Source organism: Mugil cephalus, chromosome 5 (assembly GCF_022458985.1).
Source record: "Mugil cephalus isolate CIBA_MC_2020 chromosome 5, CIBA_Mcephalus_1.1, whole genome shotgun sequence".
In the NCBI taxonomy this organism is placed as follows: Eukaryota; Metazoa; Chordata; class Actinopteri; order Mugiliformes; family Mugilidae; genus Mugil; species Mugil cephalus.
Genome location: NC_061774.1, coordinates 15,767,854 through 15,788,711, shown reverse-complemented (window position 1 = coordinate 15,788,711; position 20,858 = coordinate 15,767,854). Strand labels below are relative to the sequence as shown.

Sequence of the window (20,858 nt, the reverse complement as noted above, 5' to 3'; positions counted from 1 at the left end):
GTAAAAGCAGAAGGGCTTTTCTGGCAAAGAAAATGCAGGTACAAGATAACAAAAACCAGGCAAGTAAACAAAGCACATAGAACAGCTAAGGTAAGATCCCCAAAACAGGCAATGTTTAAAAAGCAAGACAGGACTGGAGAGGAACTGAATGCTGGAAGCTACGACACTAGGCACAAAGACAACCTGGCAGATGAGCGCTGTATACCCGGAGAAATATACTGCAGGGTTCGCTGGTTGAGTGTGAACAGGTGAGTGGAGTGGAGACGGAGCCAGGTGAAAGGCAGGCAGCCGGGAGTGGAAATCTCTAAAAATTATACAGACTTAGTGCAATGAAACGAGAAAACCCAGAACGGTAATAAGCGTTCTCATTTACTTTATTGTTTCTGAGAACAGAGCTCTTTTCATACTGTCTTTAATCGCATTTTTATGGAAAGGACTGGATGGAGTTGCCATCTCACTGATTTCGCCATGGCAAAAACCTTGGATGCAGAAACATAGTTAAAGGCAACATCTGCTCCTACGTGTTAACAAGACCAAGGAGATGGTGGACGACAAAAAACTGCAACCGAGCTCATAAAAATCACGGATGAGAAGGCTAGAATTGTCGAGCGCTACAAGTACTTGGGGGCCCACATTAGGCTGGACTGGAGCACCAACGCTGAGGCTGTTTACAATAAGTGGATGAAGCTCATTTGTTTTTAAACTGTGCAGCAAAACGCTGGGAGTGTTTTACCAGACTGTTTCTACCAGCTACGCTCCGTATGCAGCCAACATAAGGTGCTAGAAGGATCAATAAACTCTTTAGCAAGGTCACAGCTATCGCTGGACAAACCTGGGGACAAACAGAGTTCACCCACTTTCCATGACTTGATACAGAGACATAAGAGCTCATTTTCAAAATGTCAAAAAGGACATTATAGGAAATCATTCTTACCTTTCACCATAACCCCGTACGACTGCTCACCTCTGTGTGATAGCTGAACACATTATTGCGCTACCATCCGTACATGCTGACATCACCAAACGTTCTGCACCGCTGTGGTTGCACACATGTTCTTATTCTGCATTTTCTCTCACTCTTTTTACCGTTTCTTGATATGTGTATTGTACACGTTATTATTCAGTTTTCTAGCCTCTGCCTGCCCGTTGTTCGGCCCCTTCGTTCCACTTGACTAGACTTGGCTGACCCGCTGATCTTGGGTTTAGCTGCTCCTCTGACTCTTCACCACAACATGGAAATAAATATCCCACCTTCCAGAGCAAAGTCTGCCAGTCGGACAGCTTAACCTCACAACCTCTATAAAGGGCAGCGATATCTCTCCTATTACTGTCTTACAGTGTATTTACCTTTTACCAGTGAACCGGTCTGTTTTTGTAGTCCCTCTCCGAGGGGTGTGCAAAGCATAAAGTATTTGTATTTGTTGAGGGGGAAAAAAATATTTGTATTCGAATAAAATTTAAAATAGGTGTGAAAACCCTGGTTTTCTGACTTACACTTCTAATTTAGGCTATGTAAGTTTAAAAATAAGTATTCCTTTATTAGCCATTATAATAATTATGGGTGTATTTACAATATTGGTTGATGTTTTGCATTAAATGCAGCTGATACAGATGATGTAGGCTGGCTTGACTACGGCAGAACATGATGATGATTTCGATCCCAATAAGGGGTGGAGTCGAACCAGAATACGGTATTCGGAAAGGCACAAGTAAAGTGTCTTTTACAAATACTTATTTCAAACAAATGGTTTTAGAATGATTTGTATTCAAGAAGAAGAAAAACATCCTATCAAAAAACTACCTCTGATCATGTGATCGCTTAACTGGGTGGTGGAGGCAGCATATAACTTTTGGGAAGCGGAGTATGATCGGTAGATTATTCCAAAAAGAGACAAAAATGTTGTTAAGTTGTTTTGTTGAAACTGTTGAAAGTGTTAAATAAATCCATTTAGTGTGTGTATATCCCCTTCTTTGTTGAGTTCGTTTGCTCATGCAAAAATGAAACGCGACTAATATAGATTAAAAATGAATGATGTTTAATCGTGATTAACTGATTAATCCTCAGCAAGCCTGTGATTAATCTGATTTAAAAAAAAACAAAAAAACCTCACGGCTTCTGGTGTAGATAGCGGATATCCAGATAAAACAAATATCCGGCAGTTGTTTTGCATTTGACCAGCAGTTTTAGACACATGAATGGTGTTGGGAGTTGACATTTAAAATTGGATCTGAGCATTAACTTGCTTGTTAACGTGGTTGCTGATATAGCATTACAGAATGTTCTGCCTCTATTACTATAAGCTCATTTGTGCCAGCTGTTGTAGATCACACGTGTAGTCTCTGAATATAGTTCAGACCATTTCTGTGTGAGCACTATAAATATTGAGTCTGTTTTTTTTTTTTTTTTTGTAAAAAGCTCCAATGAGTAGAGTTCTTTCTTGAAAACAGACACATATGGTATATGTGTCTGGTTGAGTGTGGTTGTTAAGGGATGGGCAGTAGAGGTTAGCCAAACAGATGTTAAGCTTTTGACAGTTTCTTCCGGTCACTGAGCACGACCTTTCTGAGTAAAAGGTTGATGAGGTTAAGAAATGCAGCTCATCCATGTAATAGTCTGGTATGGCTTCCTCTTACTTCCTCTGCCATAAAGAAAATGTTTATAGAGCGGAAGGGACAGACCGTAGTGTCCGAACGCTGGAGTGCTGCTGTAGATGCCATAAATACTGGGGCAGACATGATGTGTCTGTTTAATGAAAAAAACAATGCATGCTGTTTTCTTGTGTCTAATCAACAGCACGGCGTACACTTTTGCATATAAATGTTTATACACACACACACACACACACACACACACATATATATATATACTGTGTATATTTTTAAAGTCAGGAAGGTGGAACCAGCTTGTGAATATGAAGGAAATTTCTTTAACCTTCTGTTGGACTCCATTTTATCCATCTGCGAAGTAGCACACCAGATGAAGGTCAGTTACGTGCACAATATGTGAGAGGCACACACACACACACACACACACACACACAAACATTTCCAAAGAAAAACATCCTACATGATGTGAAATACAGAGTTGGCTTCAGTTGTTAAATCATTTTCATGTGAATTAAAAGCAACGATAAGAAATAATGCAAAATATCCTGAACTATTGGAAAAAATAACAAATGAAATGATACCTTTACATGCCTGAAGCCTCCTTCTGTTACACAGTTCCACACTAACAGGTCTGTCTGTGTGCTTGCGCATAATTGAATATGTTTGCCTTCGTTTAAATTATGCTGTGGTGGTGGCAGAGACCAGCAATGCAGAATTAGTTTACAAACTAACTGAAGCCACGGGATGGCAAAGCGGAAGGGAAAAATACGTCAAATGAAATGTGAAAGCATGGGAGTGTGGAATGAAGAATATTTCCTAAGTGAAAAGCCAATGTGGGAAGGAGATAAGCCGTCATATTCCAATAACCTCCCTTAGATAGATGGGAGATGCAGTTTCCCTGGCTGGTTATACTGAATCTATGCATGCGTCTGGGGAGGTTCCACTCGACCACATTTTATTCATCATCCAGGAGCTGAAAGGAGAAGGAGCCAACCGTGCACCGCATTATTCTCAACGCCAAAGTTTAGCAAGGAGCATGTGCTCTGACAGGGCCGCACACTGTGTGCCTGCTTCAACTTTCATTTCTTTAGTTTCCTGTTATTTAACTGCTCCAACATTTCAAGATGTATAAATACTGTAAATAAGAGAGAAGTGTTGGCAGCGAGACCAAGCTACCACCAAAGGTTAATATTGCTGACCTTCATAAAAATCAATTCCAGACTGCTTCTTGTTTTTTTCTTGTTCAAAAGGGCTGCAAATGGCATCGTTAGCCACCGGTTGGCCTTGACGGTAGCTTCCACATGCAGAAGGAAAATAATGCGGCCGGCCACTCGCGTCCTGCAGCCTTACACCCCGCAGCTGAAAACTGAGAGTCAGAGTGGCTGTGACAGCAGCAGAGAGGCTCTGTCTCTTTGCTGTCACCCTTCAGTGAAGCACACAGTTCTCAGTAGCTCGCCTGACAGCGCAACAACGCAGAGTGACACTCATTCTCTACGAAATACAGCACTGCTGCTTTCCCCTCCTCCTTCCGTTGCTGCCACCCATGAGATATCACCCGCACGCCCCCTCCCAGCTCCGCCCTTCGGCGACTACCAATAAAGTGGTCCTTTCCCGCAGTCTGCAGCATGCAGCTCATTTCTCATGCCCTCCTATTTATTTTCTATATTTGTGCTTCCCTCTAATATTCATTTCACACTGTGTAAACAACACACTTCCACAAGCACTCCTGCAATATTAATTTATGCATTGTGCTTAACTGCACAGAAATGCTATTACCAGCTCCTTTGTTCATTTCTACCATAACAAAAGCTGCATCAAAACAATACAGAATGTTAATAAGCTGTTGGGTGACAACAGTTCCTCCCATATTGTCATTACTATTATCATATAATGCGAAGGTGTGAACACACACAAGCAAACAGTGACCAAAATGTCGAGTGTCTAGACCCTTGCGCATATTCCGTGTTGCTGCTTTCACGACAGCTCTCTTGTGTTTATTGAAATGTCGAGGCGAGTTCACCTGTTCTGAAGATCGTACGTCACTTACTAAAAGTAACGTGTTGGTTTTGACTGTCTCCATGTCTCAGGTTCAGACCACAGCAAGGGGTTGATCTGTAACCCAGCCCCCCCGCTGTCAGGGTCCGGCCAGTCTGAGAGCTTCAGTAACACTTCTCCCCCCCTTTTCTTTCCTTCTTCGTCTCTCACCGCTGACTTATCTAGTGCTGGTATGTTTTAGCGGTTGTGCAGAGAATACCAAGTGGCTGTGCCATCAGGGTGTGTAATTATAGGACCTGCTGAGCTGCTGGGCACCCGCTGCCTGCACACCGGGGTCCAGCTAGACCTCACTCTTCCCCTGCCTCAGCTGAGACCGAGGTTCACAGTTGTGCAGCAGTTGTGTAGAGTGTGTTTAATTGAGTTAGTTTCAGTTCCACATTTTTTTTTTTTTAATAAATCTAAAAAAATAAAAAACAACTCATTTATATACCGTTTGTGTGATCATGATACTAACGATGCCCTCTTTTGGTCTATTATTCATCATGGACTGTGTCTGCACAGCTTTTCCTGCTGCAGTGTTTTACCTTATGTTAAATGCACATTCTCGGGTAGGTTTGTCATACAGCATTCGACATATTAGTTGAACTGGCTGGTAGCAGTGTTCTGGCACTTTTACCTGCAGGAACCTGTCAGTGGAACACTGTCAAAATCATGCAAACTTATGCTGTAAAGTTTTATCTGCAGGCTGTCTAATGCCAAGTCAAAATGTTTTATTAAAGCAGCTCAGTCACTTAAGGATTCCATTCCTGGGTCATGACATACCCACAGTAAATGTTTGCTTTCCCCTCTCATTCATGCCTAATTAAACGTGTTTTAGTTGCCTGACTCTTAGCTATAATTTATAATCGCAATCCCTTTTCGTACCTAATCAGACCACAATGGGATGTGCGGATAATCAAAGAATCAGTAGTTTTGCGTGAGTGTTCACTGGGTTGATTAAACATTGACTGTCAGCCCATGTTATTCGGTTTTCTCTCCGAAATGCTTCTTTTTTTTATGGTTAGATTAAGGAAACCCTGTGGTTCGTTTTCAAAGCCAACACTGACTTAAAACACGCATCTATACTTTACTTTTTCAGTGCAGGTAATTCTGACTATAACCAAGTAATTAAGGGACATAATGTGAATTTTGCACCAAAAGCACAAGGAGGACCAAACCAATGTGATCTGGGCATTGACTGGAGGCAGAAGTTATAGACGGCTTCATAGTTTGTAAACACTGTGATGTTATTTGAGGGGTGGGGCTTAACTGGTGGCAAAAGATCTCAAACACTATAGCTTGCAAACGGCAGTTACCATATTTCAGTGGACTGTTTTGGCAAGAATGGATGAGGAAAAGCACATATTTTAGAGAATATACTAATACACTCACTCTCTGAGACCGTAAGAAGTTGACTCTGTTGTGGAATACATTCACGTACCCCTACACTCTCACTCACTGGATGGACGATTTACCAAAGGAGGACACAGAGGGGACGATGTCTGGTTTGTCTTTATCAAGTGAAGCCTCTCCAACAAAGATATTACAATAAGCAAGTGGAAACATTGTAGAGGGTAACACAGCAAATGCAACTTCTGCTTCGACACCACAATGTTGCATGATCCAGCAGTTAGCATTAGCATTAACGTGTAACCAGAATCCCCTAAATAAGAATTAACTTAACATAATTTCAGTCACAATTTATTCTAACCCGTAATGTTATCCAGGCTGAAACTGATGATGCATTACATAATAATCTCATCTGAGATCTAAGAAGTGTGTGTGTTGTTGATTGTCTCACTCCAATCCTTTCTTCTAATCAACAAAGCCAAACCAAAGTCGTCTACGACTGGCGGCGACTTGTATGTGATAAAACTTCAAGTTAGTTACTTTCAGATTTTTCAGTTTTTGCGCCAAGAAATACAGTAAGACGGCATTTTCATGGTTGAAAGTGACAGCGTTTGCCTCAAGCTTCCCTCTCTTTTGCTTCGAGTTAATATCGTGATGTCACAATGAGATAGGCCACGAAGGGGCAACTTTCTTGACTCAGGCCCAAACTTATGGTATCATACATGTGTTTTAGCTCATTACCTGTGATCAGAAATTATTCCAGCATAACATATTTTGCTAATGCATATTAGTTGTAAAGTAGGCAAGAGGGTGCAGTGTAGTGACTTATCGCGGCATGTAAGAAACTAAGTCACTTGTTTTTTACAGTTTAGTTGTACTCACTTATGTTACAGTGACATCATGCGGATTATCGCCTTTGAGGTCGTCTCCAAACTTCACTGTAATGATACCACACCGGTCATGTATCTGAGCATCTTGAATATAAATCAGGTGTTTTCTGGAATCACTTTAAAAACAAGATGTGTATTAGGTATATATATGTATACCAAACTTTAATTAATGCCAAAACCTGTTTAGAGAGTCAAAAAAGTCATTTCAGCACAGTTTCTTTTCTCATTATAGCGAATGGATGCATTCGCACTGATAATACTTTCACCAATCAGAAACAAACACTGTGGGATCACAGGTGCTTAATGAAGAAGATGGTATCTACTTTAGATTTTAATCTTCAGCCTTTGGTTGGGGAAAGATGGTCCAGGGACTTTGTGACACTCCATAATATGCTGTCTGCTGCTCTCACCCTCAGTGTGGAGGAAATGAATACATGCTTGACTGCTCTTAGTGCTTTAATCCATTTAATGCACCCTGGGCAAGGGAGAGGAGAGAGGAATATGTAGCTTGCTGCGGCGCACGCAGCTAAAGGAGCTTGACTGTTGCATGGAAGCAGAACCGCTGACTGCACACAATTCTTGTTGCGGTTGTCATTGTTATGTGTTGTTCGCTCGCAAGCATCGGTCAGGATGTTCAATATTTGAAAAAGAATGGCTCATTGATATCTCACAAAGAATAAATAAGTATCCCTGCTGAATTTCCCTCAATACCAGGCTACAACTTTCCATCAACGTGACAGTGAACCCGTGATGTATTGACCATTTGACCAGCAATTATTTGTGTGAGGTTTTCAAAATGGAAAAATTGAAGTTATTCTGCTTTTGATACTGACTAGATGAAGATAAAGATAATTCTGGAAGATAGCATCGCAACGTTTACTTTTTCACCTCGTCAGCTTGTCTTTAACGCCCTAAATCTTATAGAAGGAAAGTAGTAAGTGTACCTGTGTAAGGATGTTTATTTCAGCTGTTCCGAGTGATGGCTCCGCCGCAATTCTCGATGAATCAGGCTGCGACCGTGCACTTTTATCCTTGTTAATAGGGTGCGATCGATGAGGTAGCTCCATATCACCAACCACAGAGTGATAAGTGAGGATGGGGAGGAAGGTACCTCATGACAATCGATGTGAATGTGGAGATAATCAAGAAGATTGCAGGTAATGCTCATGGGTGGTCAGTCAGATTGAGCCTTTTGCAGGGCCATTTGAACGGATCAATCACTGTTGCGTAACGAGTTACACTGCACCTGCATTCGAGAGCATTTGTGTCACGGCGTGAATAGAAGAAAATGAGTATATCTGTGTCACAGATAGCAATCGTAGTTTTTTTTTTTTTTTGTCACTTTCTAGCAATTTCAGCTGGTGAATCCGGAATATTATTTTTGCTTTTCTCCTTCATTGATTACACACTCCACTTTTTGTAATCGGCCACAAACACACTCGTGTAAGACGGCAGAAGAGGCCGCTAATGACCCGCCGACATTTTACGGCACATTTCACATCTTTGCATCAGTGGTGGACTTTCAGGGGTGAATGTCCCTGAAGTGTTGAGTGGCTCCGAGGTGTTCACCGCCTCTCTCCTTGAGCCCTCGGCCCTGTCTCGGCTAATTGTCTCCCATCCACTCTCCTGTCCTCTCCACCACCGTGATAGCCTGTGCTCAGCCATGTGTGTGAAGCTTGAGATAGCAAAGTTGATTGCAAAATGGTGGTGTTATGACAGGAGCAATCAGAGCCCTGTGCAATGCGGTGTTTGTTTAGGCGCGCTTTGGGAGGGCCTGGGGAAAGTACAACTGTACGACGCTACGCACGGAATACGGTCACATGTTAATTAGACACTGTGGTTAGTGTCGGCGGCGGCACATGCGTGTTCTTATGCTGCAGCCCTACAAAGAAAGAAAACATCTGATTTCACGACAAAGCTGTGTACTAAATTACACTGGTTTGCAGAGGAGGAGCGGGCAGTGCAGCACAAATAGTGTCGAGAAAGACAGGTTTTTCATTTATGAGCCATTCAGTCTAATAAAGCCAGGGAGAGAATTTGTTTTTTTACAGTTCATAAAGGCGTTAAGGACGTGTGAGCAAAGTTGGCAGGACCATTACAGCGCAGGTAAAACAAAGTGAAAGGCGTGTAACTGCTCTGGCAGTGGCCGACCTCTCATCAGCATTGCTGCAGCTTTTTTGTTACGCCGTGACAAATGTGCCGAGACTTGTAGGGTGCAGACAGAATTGTTTGTTTTTTAAAAGGCGTCGGAGCTGCTTCATCTCCGGAGCTTTAACTTTCCTGTTCGGATGTTGAAATCAAAGTAATATATTTATATATATGTTAATACAAGTTCTCTAATGGGGTTATTTGTGTGGCATGCAGGGAGGAATACTCTGATTTGAGACAGACTCTACATGGAGTCGGTGTTGTGTAGTCAGTCAGGAGGCAGGCAGACAGGTGCAGAGCCCTGATATGTTTCTTATCGTCAAGCTAACTCCTCTCGGCTCATCACAGTCAAGGGCACATCACGCTCATGGATGCACATACACACACATTCAGGCAACACACCTCCCTGAGTGTGACATAGGCAGAAGCAAAAGAGAGTAGAAGAAGGAGGAGAATCAAAGTCTACTGGGAAACACTTCTGCATTTCAATGCAATTCATGAGATTTTTTTTTTTTAATATTAAAACGAAATTTTTACATATACGTCTTGGGGATCGCAGACTAATGAATGGCCTGCCGCTGTAGCTCCAGAGCCCTTCACTGAGAGTATCCCATTAAGAGTACCAACCGACCAAGTGCTGCATTACTCTTGACTACATCTCAGCATTTTAGTTAAGAGCCGTAAACAAGAAGAAGCGCTGGAACGGTAGCCAGAAGCTCTGAGGTGACATTTACGATTTTAAGATGAGAGCTGTGTGTACTTAATTAAGAAATAGCAGGGGACAACAGCCACTCTCGTCTTCACTGTTCCCTAGGAAAGCCTATTTCATGCTCCAGAAAGCATTTACATCACGCTCGTGCACACGCACGCGTGTGTCTCTACGAGAATTACACAGAATGATCAATCCCAGACGTAAACTCTTTCAGCATGTAGACATATGCGTGCACGGATTCTGTTTCAGCGCTAAACGCTAACAGTATCGTGCCCAGATACATCAAGCTCCATTATACTACTCTGTATTCTCAGGATATTGCACCGAATTTGTAAATCGCCTCATTGCACACACACTAGTTATTATTAGTACTACTTCTATTCATGTGAGTAGACTTAAGGGTAAATTGCTGTTTCTGGCTTTCAAAATCTAAACTACAGCCTTAATACCCAAATGGCCCTTTGAAGGTTCGTTGTTAAGTCGGGGCCCAGCAAATTGGCCGCCGGTGACCGAGATCAAGCAGCGAACCAGTACATGAAAAGAGGAATGGAAATGACAAACAACGTGAGGCCACACACAGAAGGGCCTTCTAGTTTTGCATCTTCATCTCAACTGTCCAATGCTTGGTCAAACTGACACTAGTATCCTGGGGATATAGGTGGTGTCATCTTGCAGGTTTGGTGCCAGAGTCTGTTTAGTACTGTACATGTCAGAAGTGTAGCGGTGATTCGATGACCCGCCAGTCTCACTTGTGTTTATGTTTGATTAATGCTGGCGCTACGAGACCGCTTCACAGAGCGACTGTCATGGCACAAATCAATCATCACGATGTCACATCCTGTTTCTATAGCATCAAACTAAAATGAAACTTCTCAGAAAAATGGACTGTTGCACATACATCAGTATTATATTAACCTCCTAAAATGACAGGAACAGTTCTTGAAAAATATATATTTGTGTTTTTTAGTAGTGTTTTAATTTGTCCCACAAACGAACATGGAGATGGAGCCCATAATCTATGGAAGAGAGTAACCTTACGTCACATCCTTATGGGAGAAACAAAGGAGATGTCGGGGCGTTGTGTGTTGTTCAACAACTTAAAAGATAAAACTCTGAGATTTTCTCTGCTCCCCTCAAGAGAAAGGAACAAAAACAAATGAATGTATGGCTTCAGGCCATAAAACGGGTGGACAAAGATGGAAAGCCGAGGGACCCTGATAATCAATGTGTGTCCTGTGTGCGGCAAACACTTAATCACGATGATGCTGACGTTAGCTAATGTCAGTCGTCAGAGTTGTTAGTTCTAATGTTAAACATTCAAAATTCATGTTAAAAAGTCAAAGTAGTGAATGTTGATGCTGAACTGAAATGACAGTAGGTAACGACAGAGCACAGTTATTTTACTGTACAGTGTTTTTTTAATGAAAGGGTTAATGGCTAAGCTTCATGCTTCATGATTCATTAATTTAACATTATGGAATGATTAGGAATTGATGTGTGACAGATGTCACACATTAGTGGGTGATTCATGTAAGAGTAAATGTCCGCTATGACATGTCACAGTGAGCGGGATCGTTCACCCATTTCTTGGCCAGTAGTCTATATGGACATGTAACCCTTTTTTTTTTCAATTTTTTTTATACAACGTTGCTTGGCAGCAACATCATGTGTCTACCTGACTAGCATTAGCCATTTCACTTGCTTTCCGGCCAACAAATGCCATCTACACAAAAAATAAACACTGATTACGGGAGGATTTGTATTTACCTCCAGTGGTTTGTTTTCACCCAAATGCGGGCATGGCCTAAATTGCTACTGTCTTGTATACTGAAGCCAGCCACCAGGGGGAGCTCTATTTGCTTCACTTTTGAGAAACTCTCACAGATTCCACATTTTTATACGGGCTTTGTGTCCAAGTTTCACTTTTTTAACAACGTATACAGAGTACTACCACCTGCTGGTTTTTAAACTTCCATACAGGGACAATATGTACATGTTCATGGTCCACTTGATCACTTTCTGTGGTATTTGAAGTATTCTAATGCAACGTTTGGCCCAGACACATGTTTACATGAACGAACGCCACAGTGTGCCTTCAGTGCTGACAGTCATGTGATTTGCGTTGGTCGGGTCTGGTCCTGTGAACGTTTGTTTTCCAGGTCCGGCCAAGAAGACATTCATCTTTGTGAAACAGAAATCTGCGACCTTCCACTTATTTCTTTACAGGCGGCGGTTTTATGTGATCCAGGCTGCTATACCGCTTTACAGAAAAATGATTCCCCTTACTTTGAAAAATATGTGAAATACTTGTGAACTCAATAGTTGTGATTTATGCATCGCTCAGGTCAGTGATCTCCATAGCAACCTCTGCAGCCAGGAGCAAAGAATTGTCTCCACAGTGCTGTTGATGATGTGAGCCTCAGGGGTGAGGAACACAGAGAAGTTATGAGAACGATGATACGCTTTAAAAACCACTGAGACTACGCCATCCTCTCACACTTTAAGGTTTTTAACAAAGTCCCTCTCTCTTTCCCTCTCTGTCACTTGCTCTGTCATCCACCCATCCTCTGTATGAGGGCGACTGTCTACCTGAACACACCTGAAGGCTTAGATCAGTCACTTCAATGCATATCATCAAGTACAGTGAAAAGCTGATGCAATTTATTGCAGCATCTTAGAACTGGTGCAGTTTGTGCATATCAGATTTCTTTATTTAATTGTTCTCCACACATCTTTTAACAAAGGCCATCGTGTGAAGTCTGTTATTTGGATGTGCATAAATGCAACGCTGTCCCCAAGCTTCTTTGTATTCAAACCTGTCTGGAATCCATTTTATGTGTTTCCTCTCTCCACTGCCACTTTTCCCTCTGGCTGTCCCTCTGTGTGTTTATGTGCATGCATACGAATGTGTTTATGCTGATGTGCTCGCCTGTTGTCAAACTGCTGATTTCAGAGGAGGTGAAAGCAAACAAAACAAAAAAGCAAATGGAGCCACCAGTAGCGTTTGGCAGGTCTGAGTGCCATGTGAACTGTGGATTAGCTCTCAGTGCTTTAGCTTTGCTGCATGTGGTCTTTCAGACATTTTCTTCAAATGTGGAATTAGGAATGTGTTATCATATTTGCATTCAGATGGTTTTACTTTCTCTTATATCTGCATGCTGACTTATGATTTAAAACTGACCAACTCATGTCTAGCAGTAAACAATACAGCTTATTTTACTGGACATCTAAAGTCGGACGGATGCAGTCTTTTAATTTTAACTCCAGTCCAAGTTTTCCTCTGATACTGCATATTTAACGTACTTACCAATTAACTGCTGTTTTTCTACATCTTATAAAATAAGATAAAGCAAGATAGTCTCTTAATTTATCGTATTTATAGTGATGATGAATTACTAATATTAAATTAGCACTGTTATCAACCACAGATGCTATCTGTGAACATGAAATATATATTTTTCTGTCTCTTTTGATTGATTTTATTCCCTGTGTCTTCAGATATGTGATAACACACTGAGGTTATTTCTGTAAGTGCATCTTAATCCTCAGCATCATCATTTAATGCATGTGCACTCTCTAATGTGTCGTTTTATTACATGAAATGCCTTCCTTAAGGCTCATTAAATTCCAGTTAAACCATGTCTTAGATAGAGATGGACCTGCAATAGACCTGTGACCTGTCTAGGTTATACCCCGCCTCCCGCCCAATGACACCTGGGATAGGCTCCACCCCCTCATGGCCCTCCAGAGGACAAGTGGAAACAGAAAATGAATGAATGAATGCCTTAGACAACACTACCTAGCATCGGGAAAAAATGGTTTAAAGTCTTTTGTGCCTTCACGCGAAGCTGACGAGTTCAGCATCAGTTAAGGGCCGAAAACTACTAATCTGAACGTATAAAAACAGACCAAAAACACAGGGGTGTGGCAGTGACTAGTAATGAGCCTCCATTTCATCATGAAATGAGCTAAGGGGGCACACCCCTTAAATCTTACACAGTGTAAAATGCGAGTATTGTGCAGAACTCGCTGTACAGTAGTGATTCATGGATAGGCTCTCACAACATAGCACGCATAAATTTTCCACCCACCAGAACTAATTATTTTCTCAGATTCGGAGACTTGCACCCGATCACACACACACACACACACACACACACACACACACACACACACACACACACACACACACACACACGTCTCAGTGGGATATATGTGAGCATGACAATATTGCGACGTTCCTCTGAAGCAGGATGCTTTTAAAGTTGAAGCCGTAAAAGAACACAAAGTTACAAGAAAGGCGACTGGTTTTCCTGAAGACGTTTCACCGAATGACTGGCTGGACATTCCCGCCGGAGCACTGGAAACTCGCAGCGCTAGCCTCTAATGACCAGATAAACACCTATTAGCAGTTACCTTTCTCTTTAATGATTTTATTTCACCCATCCCGATACATCAGCATGTTTATTCCGGCACGATCCGCTGATACGACTGCAATCTCTTTTATTCCGAATTACAGGTTTATGTTATTGAGGTGACGCATTACTGGGGGAATCTGGCCACCAGGACAACTCTCAGGAGCTGTTGAGAATTAATTTGTTAACGGCTGCCGCTCCGTTATGTTATGCCATCATTCAGAATGAGCTTATGAGGGAGGTTTTGGTATGGCTCCGGATAATTCTCTCTTTCTTTTTTTTTTTTATCTACGTTATTTGTTAATGTGTGATGACAGTGTATGGTTTTATTATAGTATGCCATAAAAATTTTTTTAAAAATGGAATGTGTATAAGGGAATGCATAATGGTGTCATTGAACCGCATGATTTATACAGTCAAATAAGAGGCTCTGTTGTTTTAGGCTCCTGTTTGCGTTGGCATCACTACTTCATAACCAAGCCCTAAGCAAATGCACTCAGGCGCATTCTTTAATTCTGACCCCAATAATGAATCTGACTGTGACGCCTTTCTCTCTCTGAGGCAGAAGGGCTGCCAACTTCTCGTTCATGGGCCCATTAGAGTAAAAGGCAATAGATCAATCTGCAAGAACAAAAATGAACGGTCGTAGTAAAAGAAGGACGGCCGCATAAACACATGCGGAGATGGACGATCGCTAATCCACTACACCCTGTTGAGAATTACATTTCACTTGTCAAGCTCCATTTTTGCTAATCTATTACCACTATGCCTTTAAGCCTTTTGAGAGTATTTCTGTATCACTCGTTTCTTCAGCGGGAAAAGAGGATGTCAAGATGAAACTCTCAGAATACGTAATGACTTCATTAGTGGTCCTTTTCTGTGATTAATTGGAGTGCTGTGTCACCCAGTGTGACAGAGCCTCTCATTGCCAGACAGTGTTGTGACAGGAGACGAGTATCGTGCTGATGAGTCTGGAGACGATCACACCCACTGGTGTACACTTGTAAGACACACACACATATGAGTAAGCAGTATCATATTCTGCCTATTGAATTATCGAGACGAGGATTTTGCGGAAAGTCCGTGCCTGAATTCGCTCAACTTTCTTAAAAGGAAGGTCAGACTACCTGCGATTTGCAGATTGTGATTTCACGCTTCTGCCAGCTTTGATTAGCAATCTCAGCTTCAACGTTTACCACAGTCCTGTGGTAAATGTTGAAGCCTATCAACATCTTGGCACATGCCCAGCTCCCTTTGCAACCCAAAAAATGTTGGCACGTTTCTATCTAAACGGGAGAGGAAATACATCTGAGGGGTCTGGGAGCTTCCCAGCTCAAGGGGCCAGAGATAAGAAAATCCGCTGTGTTTGATGGCTGCTGTAAGCTCGACATCACAGAACTTTGAAAAAGAAAAAGAAAAAAACAAGTTGTACCCACTGTATACACAAAAAAAAACGAGGGGGGAATAAACAGTAAAGTCATGTACAGGAGATACACGGAGAGTGCAGGGATGAAGCGAGGCGATGGTCGCGGCTCCAGATAAGATTAAGCCACCGGAGTCTGACGATCTGTCTGCTGGTTTCGAGCCGGTAAATGCACCCAACCAGGAATTCCAGCCTTTGCCTTGCCTTTGACGGGTTCATCTGACTGGTGCTGGTCGTGTGGCAGGGAATACAACATGGCCTTGAACTGAAGTAGCAGACTGATGAATTTTATCATTACCCAGCCACTGAATTGGACCGTCTCCCAAATCAGTTATGTAGAGGGGGAAAAAAAAGCGAACCAGACCTTGTAGCATAAAGGAATTGCTGTTCGAAGACTCGATGTTAGAGGGCAGCTTTACTCTATTAAGTCCATCTCAGATGGAAATCTTTGGAATGCGAGGCAACAGAACAGGTCTTTAACATGTCTGAGTGGCTCAAATGGGGTTAATCGTCCATTTCTAATGTTGCTATTCCTCAGAGGTACATTTATAATCAATTTCAGCCTACGTTATAGGAAGAAACGACACGCAGGAAGTGTAAAGTAAGACTCCAATAAATACCGACCAGGCTGCATTTGCATGTTATTAGGTGTGTTTTTGATGACGCGACAGCGGCTTATCTGTAACTCAGACTTAATCACTACCTGATCTGTCAGTCTGAGCCTCTTACTCGCAGTGTTCACGCGCACTCAGCGATCATTAAAGGCAGGGGAAGGGATCGCATCGGAATTTTCCAGCAAATGCGCCGTTGTGCACACACACAGAGACGCGGATAAACAAATCCCCCGCCCCGCTTCCCCCCCCTCTCCGTGCCTGTGATAGCAACACCTTGCATATGCTTGAGTATCTGTTTATATTCCCCCTAGCGGATCACAGAGGGTGCTTTTATGTCGACTATCCCCGGCACACCAGGTCCTCTGTGGCCTTCTCCTCTCATCGCAGTTTGCTCAAATCTCCGTGTGAAGTGGTGAAGGACACTGGCTTCTCTCCTCCAGCAGTAACACGTCGGAGAGAACAGCGTGCAGCTGCGCGGCTATAGGGAAGTGTTAAATGTGTTTACTTCTCATTTGGAATTCAACTTGGTGGTCATGCCAGCGCCGTGTGGGTTGAGTATCTCCCTCTCATTCAGTCCACCATTTTTATAAAGACTGAAATATCTGCAAAACCTTAAGAAGTGTCAGGTGGATGGGTTTATTCTATATTTATTCTATTCTCTAATTCCTGCAAAAATTTGTCTTCAGCAACCATTAGCGAGCTTATGTGACGAACTGAGATGCAGAACATTTTAAAGGTTTTGAAACTTCGCTAAATGGAACTGTTGTTCCTAAGTGCAGCCTCGCGGAGCCGCCACCAAGGCTGCAGACACTTGTTGTGGAAACAATGTGAAGGTTGGCTCCCTGACAGGGCTCTGCAGGATCCGCAGAGAACGCTTGAACTAAGATGAATTCAGAAGCACAGATGAAAATGGCGCTTTTACACATGAATCCAGGCGTGTTGCGGTTGGGAATGCAAATGTTCTGGCTTGTTTATTTATTTATTTACGTTTTTGACAGGTCCCGATGGGAAGCCTGCGATCGCGAACGTCTTCCGGAGACGCTGTAAACACCGGCGTCAACGGGAAACTTTTACGTTTCACTTTCCTCAGCCTCTGCGTTAAATGGCGAGGCGTTAGATGCGGTGTTTCAGCTCAGAGGAGGTTCTAACAAGCGTCTACAAGTGGCCATCTGCCCAAAACAATAAGTGGGACTATGAGTTCATTACGATCCCGAAGTGCTGTGGGGATAAACAACATGTTTTTGATGTTTGTGAACGCGGGGCTTCGTATCCTAATTAAGGAAAGCTTCCAACTGCTGAGAAGTTTTTTCCTTTTTGAAAAATACAGTGTTTGTTACAATACGTTGTATTGATGCAAATGCTTAAATATCAGTTTATCTTAAATCAGTGCATATGATATTCTAACCCAAAAACTGGGGGACAGTAATTATCTTAATGGTATATGAATTACATGCACAGGACGGTACCTTTTAACATAATTGCTTGTGACTGCAGCCAATTTGATTACGGCTCGGACTGCAGACTCTTTTTTTTTTTACCCTGCAGCATTACTATGCTCCCTCACACACATCCTGTTATGGAAACAGCCACTGGCTGGTGTACCTGGCTATGACAGACGGACACACACACACACACACACACACACACACACACACACACACACACACACACACACTCTCTCTCTCTGCATCAGCCCTCTGCTCACTGGCATGGAATCAACGCCGAGTTGCAGTTAAGGACGCGCGAGTGATGGCACGTTTCCCGCAATATCGTAACAACAGAGGATTCCCACCAAGACGGAGTTCACAACCTCCGATAAGACATACGTTATGTTTCTGAAGAAACCAAGACGTTTAGAGGGTAAAGCAAAGGGAAAGATGCATGACTCACTTTAAATGGCTTATAAAAAACAGCCATTGAGAATGATGCATTTAGAAAAATTGAACTCTATCGAATTTACCTGTGGCTCATTGAAGAAGGATTTAGCTTTCTATTCTTGTAAGATTAGGCCTCATATGCTTAGAAAACCTTTCTTCGCGCGATTCGTGTCTAATAGTATGTTTAGCATTGCGTTGCATTTATCATTTCTACCCTATAAACAGTCTCACAGTGTGATACTAACATCGCTGTTCCTCGGCAATGCCATGGTACATTAAATCAGACAAAAAAGGGAACAAAATGGAAGGTGCACTCACGATCTCTGAATGCTGCCTGGCGGACGAGAGTTTCTTCTTTTGCGCAGGGGTCTGCCACAAACACGCGCAGGTGTCAGGACTGTGGTGTGCGTATCTGTTGGGAGACACAAAAATCAAAGGGGGTCTTAATGCTTGTCGTTCATGGCAGATGCTGAGTAACTCGCTGGTGCCTCAGTTTGGTGCATAAAATCCCTCCATGACAAAATTCAAAAAAAAAAGAAGAAAGTGAGCAAAATGTCTAGAAATATAAGCAAAACTGTAAATACAGTGGAACATTGTGTGAACATGAACATGAATCAAATAGCAGACATGCGTTTGCTTGCCTAGATGACGTCTGTGATGGTTCCTGAGACGCATGTGTTCAGATTCATCTCCCTGCATAAATTATGTATGACACGCTGAGGCAGCCAGTAAATGACCATGGAAAAAAAAAAAAAAACGTTCATGGGGGTCTGTTAAAGACATCTGCATAATGATGCACTACAGAGCAGCTGAAAGGTGTGCTACAAACATTGGTTTATGTTACGCGGCAGCGGCGGTGACAGAGTGTGATGTTGTGACTCTTCAGATCTGAAATGGAATATGGAAACAGTGTCATTAGCTACACTGGGGCCCAGTGTGTTCACTGGTATCGCAGTTCAATTCACTGATGTACTGTAGACCAGAACATGATTTAATCTGTCACGGCTGTACAGCCTCTCCAGATCCTGTCAGTCAGGCAGAGATTATTTCAAAAGTATTCAAAGTCTCACATTAGTATCTGTTTTCGGTGACATTTCCGTTCACAGATTAGTTCTGTTTCTATTCATGCTTTCACCTTTGATGGTGTAATATCAACAGTTTAAACGCCACTTTGTTTCGCAGTCTTTTAATGAGATTATTAATATTACAGAAACCCAGTACTGTGAAATTAAAGTTAGATAGTGCATTGAATTATAATAAACAAATTATACTTGTACTTTCTGCTGTCAGACCCAGAAGCGGCTCTACCTTCTCTGCCGGAGGTTTATTATGTTTCTTGGTAGCTTGGCTTAATCTAATTAAAGATACAGCTACGCGTTTGTATACGGCTGCCTTGGATAACTCACTTTACTACGCTGTTTATATGCTTTCATGGGTGAAAGCTATTTTTGAACCACCCCTCTTTCTACCTTAAGAAAATTTAACACAGCTAAAACTACACTTTTAATTACTATCATAACAGTCCCGCACAGCAATGTTATAATTAGCAGATTTATGTATTGTTCATGTTACTGTGGAAAAATCTACAGTTGTGGCTCTAATTGGATGTTTCAGAGTGATAAGATCCTGCCAAGTTTGAGGGTCAACTATCACCATCTGGAAGTTTATGTGAAACGAAAACAGAAAAACTAAAACTTGCTAACACGGAACAACAGAAGAGTAAAACTCTGACTGAGACACAGGATACTTCAGGGAGGGGCGGGGAGTGTTACTGTTTAAGCATCAGAGCATATGTAATGTGATATGGCATGCTATGATAGCGTGAAATACACAAAAAATAAATAAATTTAAAAAAGTCACACTCTCGTTTAGCTTTGATTACAGCACACATTAGCCGAGGCATTGTTTTGATAAGAAGCGTCTGCAGTGTCACAAGGTTTATTTTCATCATAAATTTTTCGCTAAGATCTTGTATTGATGATGGAAGAATCAGACCACTGTGCAAAGCCTTCTCCAGCACATCACAGATTTTCTCAATGGGGTTAAGGTCTGGACTCTGTGGTAGCCAATCCATGTGTGAAAATGATGTCTCATGCTCCCTGAACCACTCTATAACATTTTGAGCCCCGTGAATCTTGGTATTGTCGTCTTGGAATATGCTCGTGTCATCCAGGAAGAAAAGAATCCATTGATGGAATAACCTGGTCATTCAGCATATTCACGTAGTCAGCTGACCTCATTCTTTGGGCATAATGTTGCTGAACCTGGACCTGAGCAACTGCAGCAACCCCAGATCACAGCACTGCCCCCACATTCTGGTACAGTAGACGCTATGAATGATGGGGGCATCACTTCATCTGCCTCCTTTCTTACCCTGATACGCCGTCACTCTGGAATGGGGTAAATCTGTACTCATCAGACCACATGAGCTTCTTCCATTATTAAACGAAATAATTCTTCAATTATTTGGTCATAATCTCTGTGGGCTCTGCTACTCTACTACTGGCTACTTGGATTACAGCCCCACTCATCACCTGCCGGGCTCCAGCTTTCTCTTGCTCTGCTCCCTGGTTCTTCCCAAAGTCTGATACGTGTCTGAGTAGGCGTATGCTAATGAGTTACTTTGCAGCTTGTGGCTACTCATTGCATCACCCCATTTGGGATTTGACATGTCATTTCCCCTAATGCCTAAGCTGATAACTAGTGTCAGTAAATACTGAAACATCTGGCCCCTGCACTGCATGTTTGAGGGAGCCTTCTCTTCTGGAGGTGTCCTGGTATTATTGAA

General features: G+C 42.3%; 1 protein-coding gene across 2 annotated transcripts in view; it reads right to left on the bottom strand.

The window, feature by feature from the left end:
• The window catches only part of frmpd3 (FERM and PDZ domain containing 3), an 83,253-nt gene that overhangs the window by 23,506 nt on the left and 38,889 nt on the right, over positions 1 to 20,858 (bottom strand). For both annotated transcript variants that reach the window (XM_047585099.1, XM_047585100.1), the window contains exon 2: positions 18,389 to 18,482. The gene's annotated coding sequence lies outside the window, so the exon portion shown is untranslated. The remainder of the gene's footprint in view (positions 1 to 18,388; positions 18,483 to 20,858) is intronic.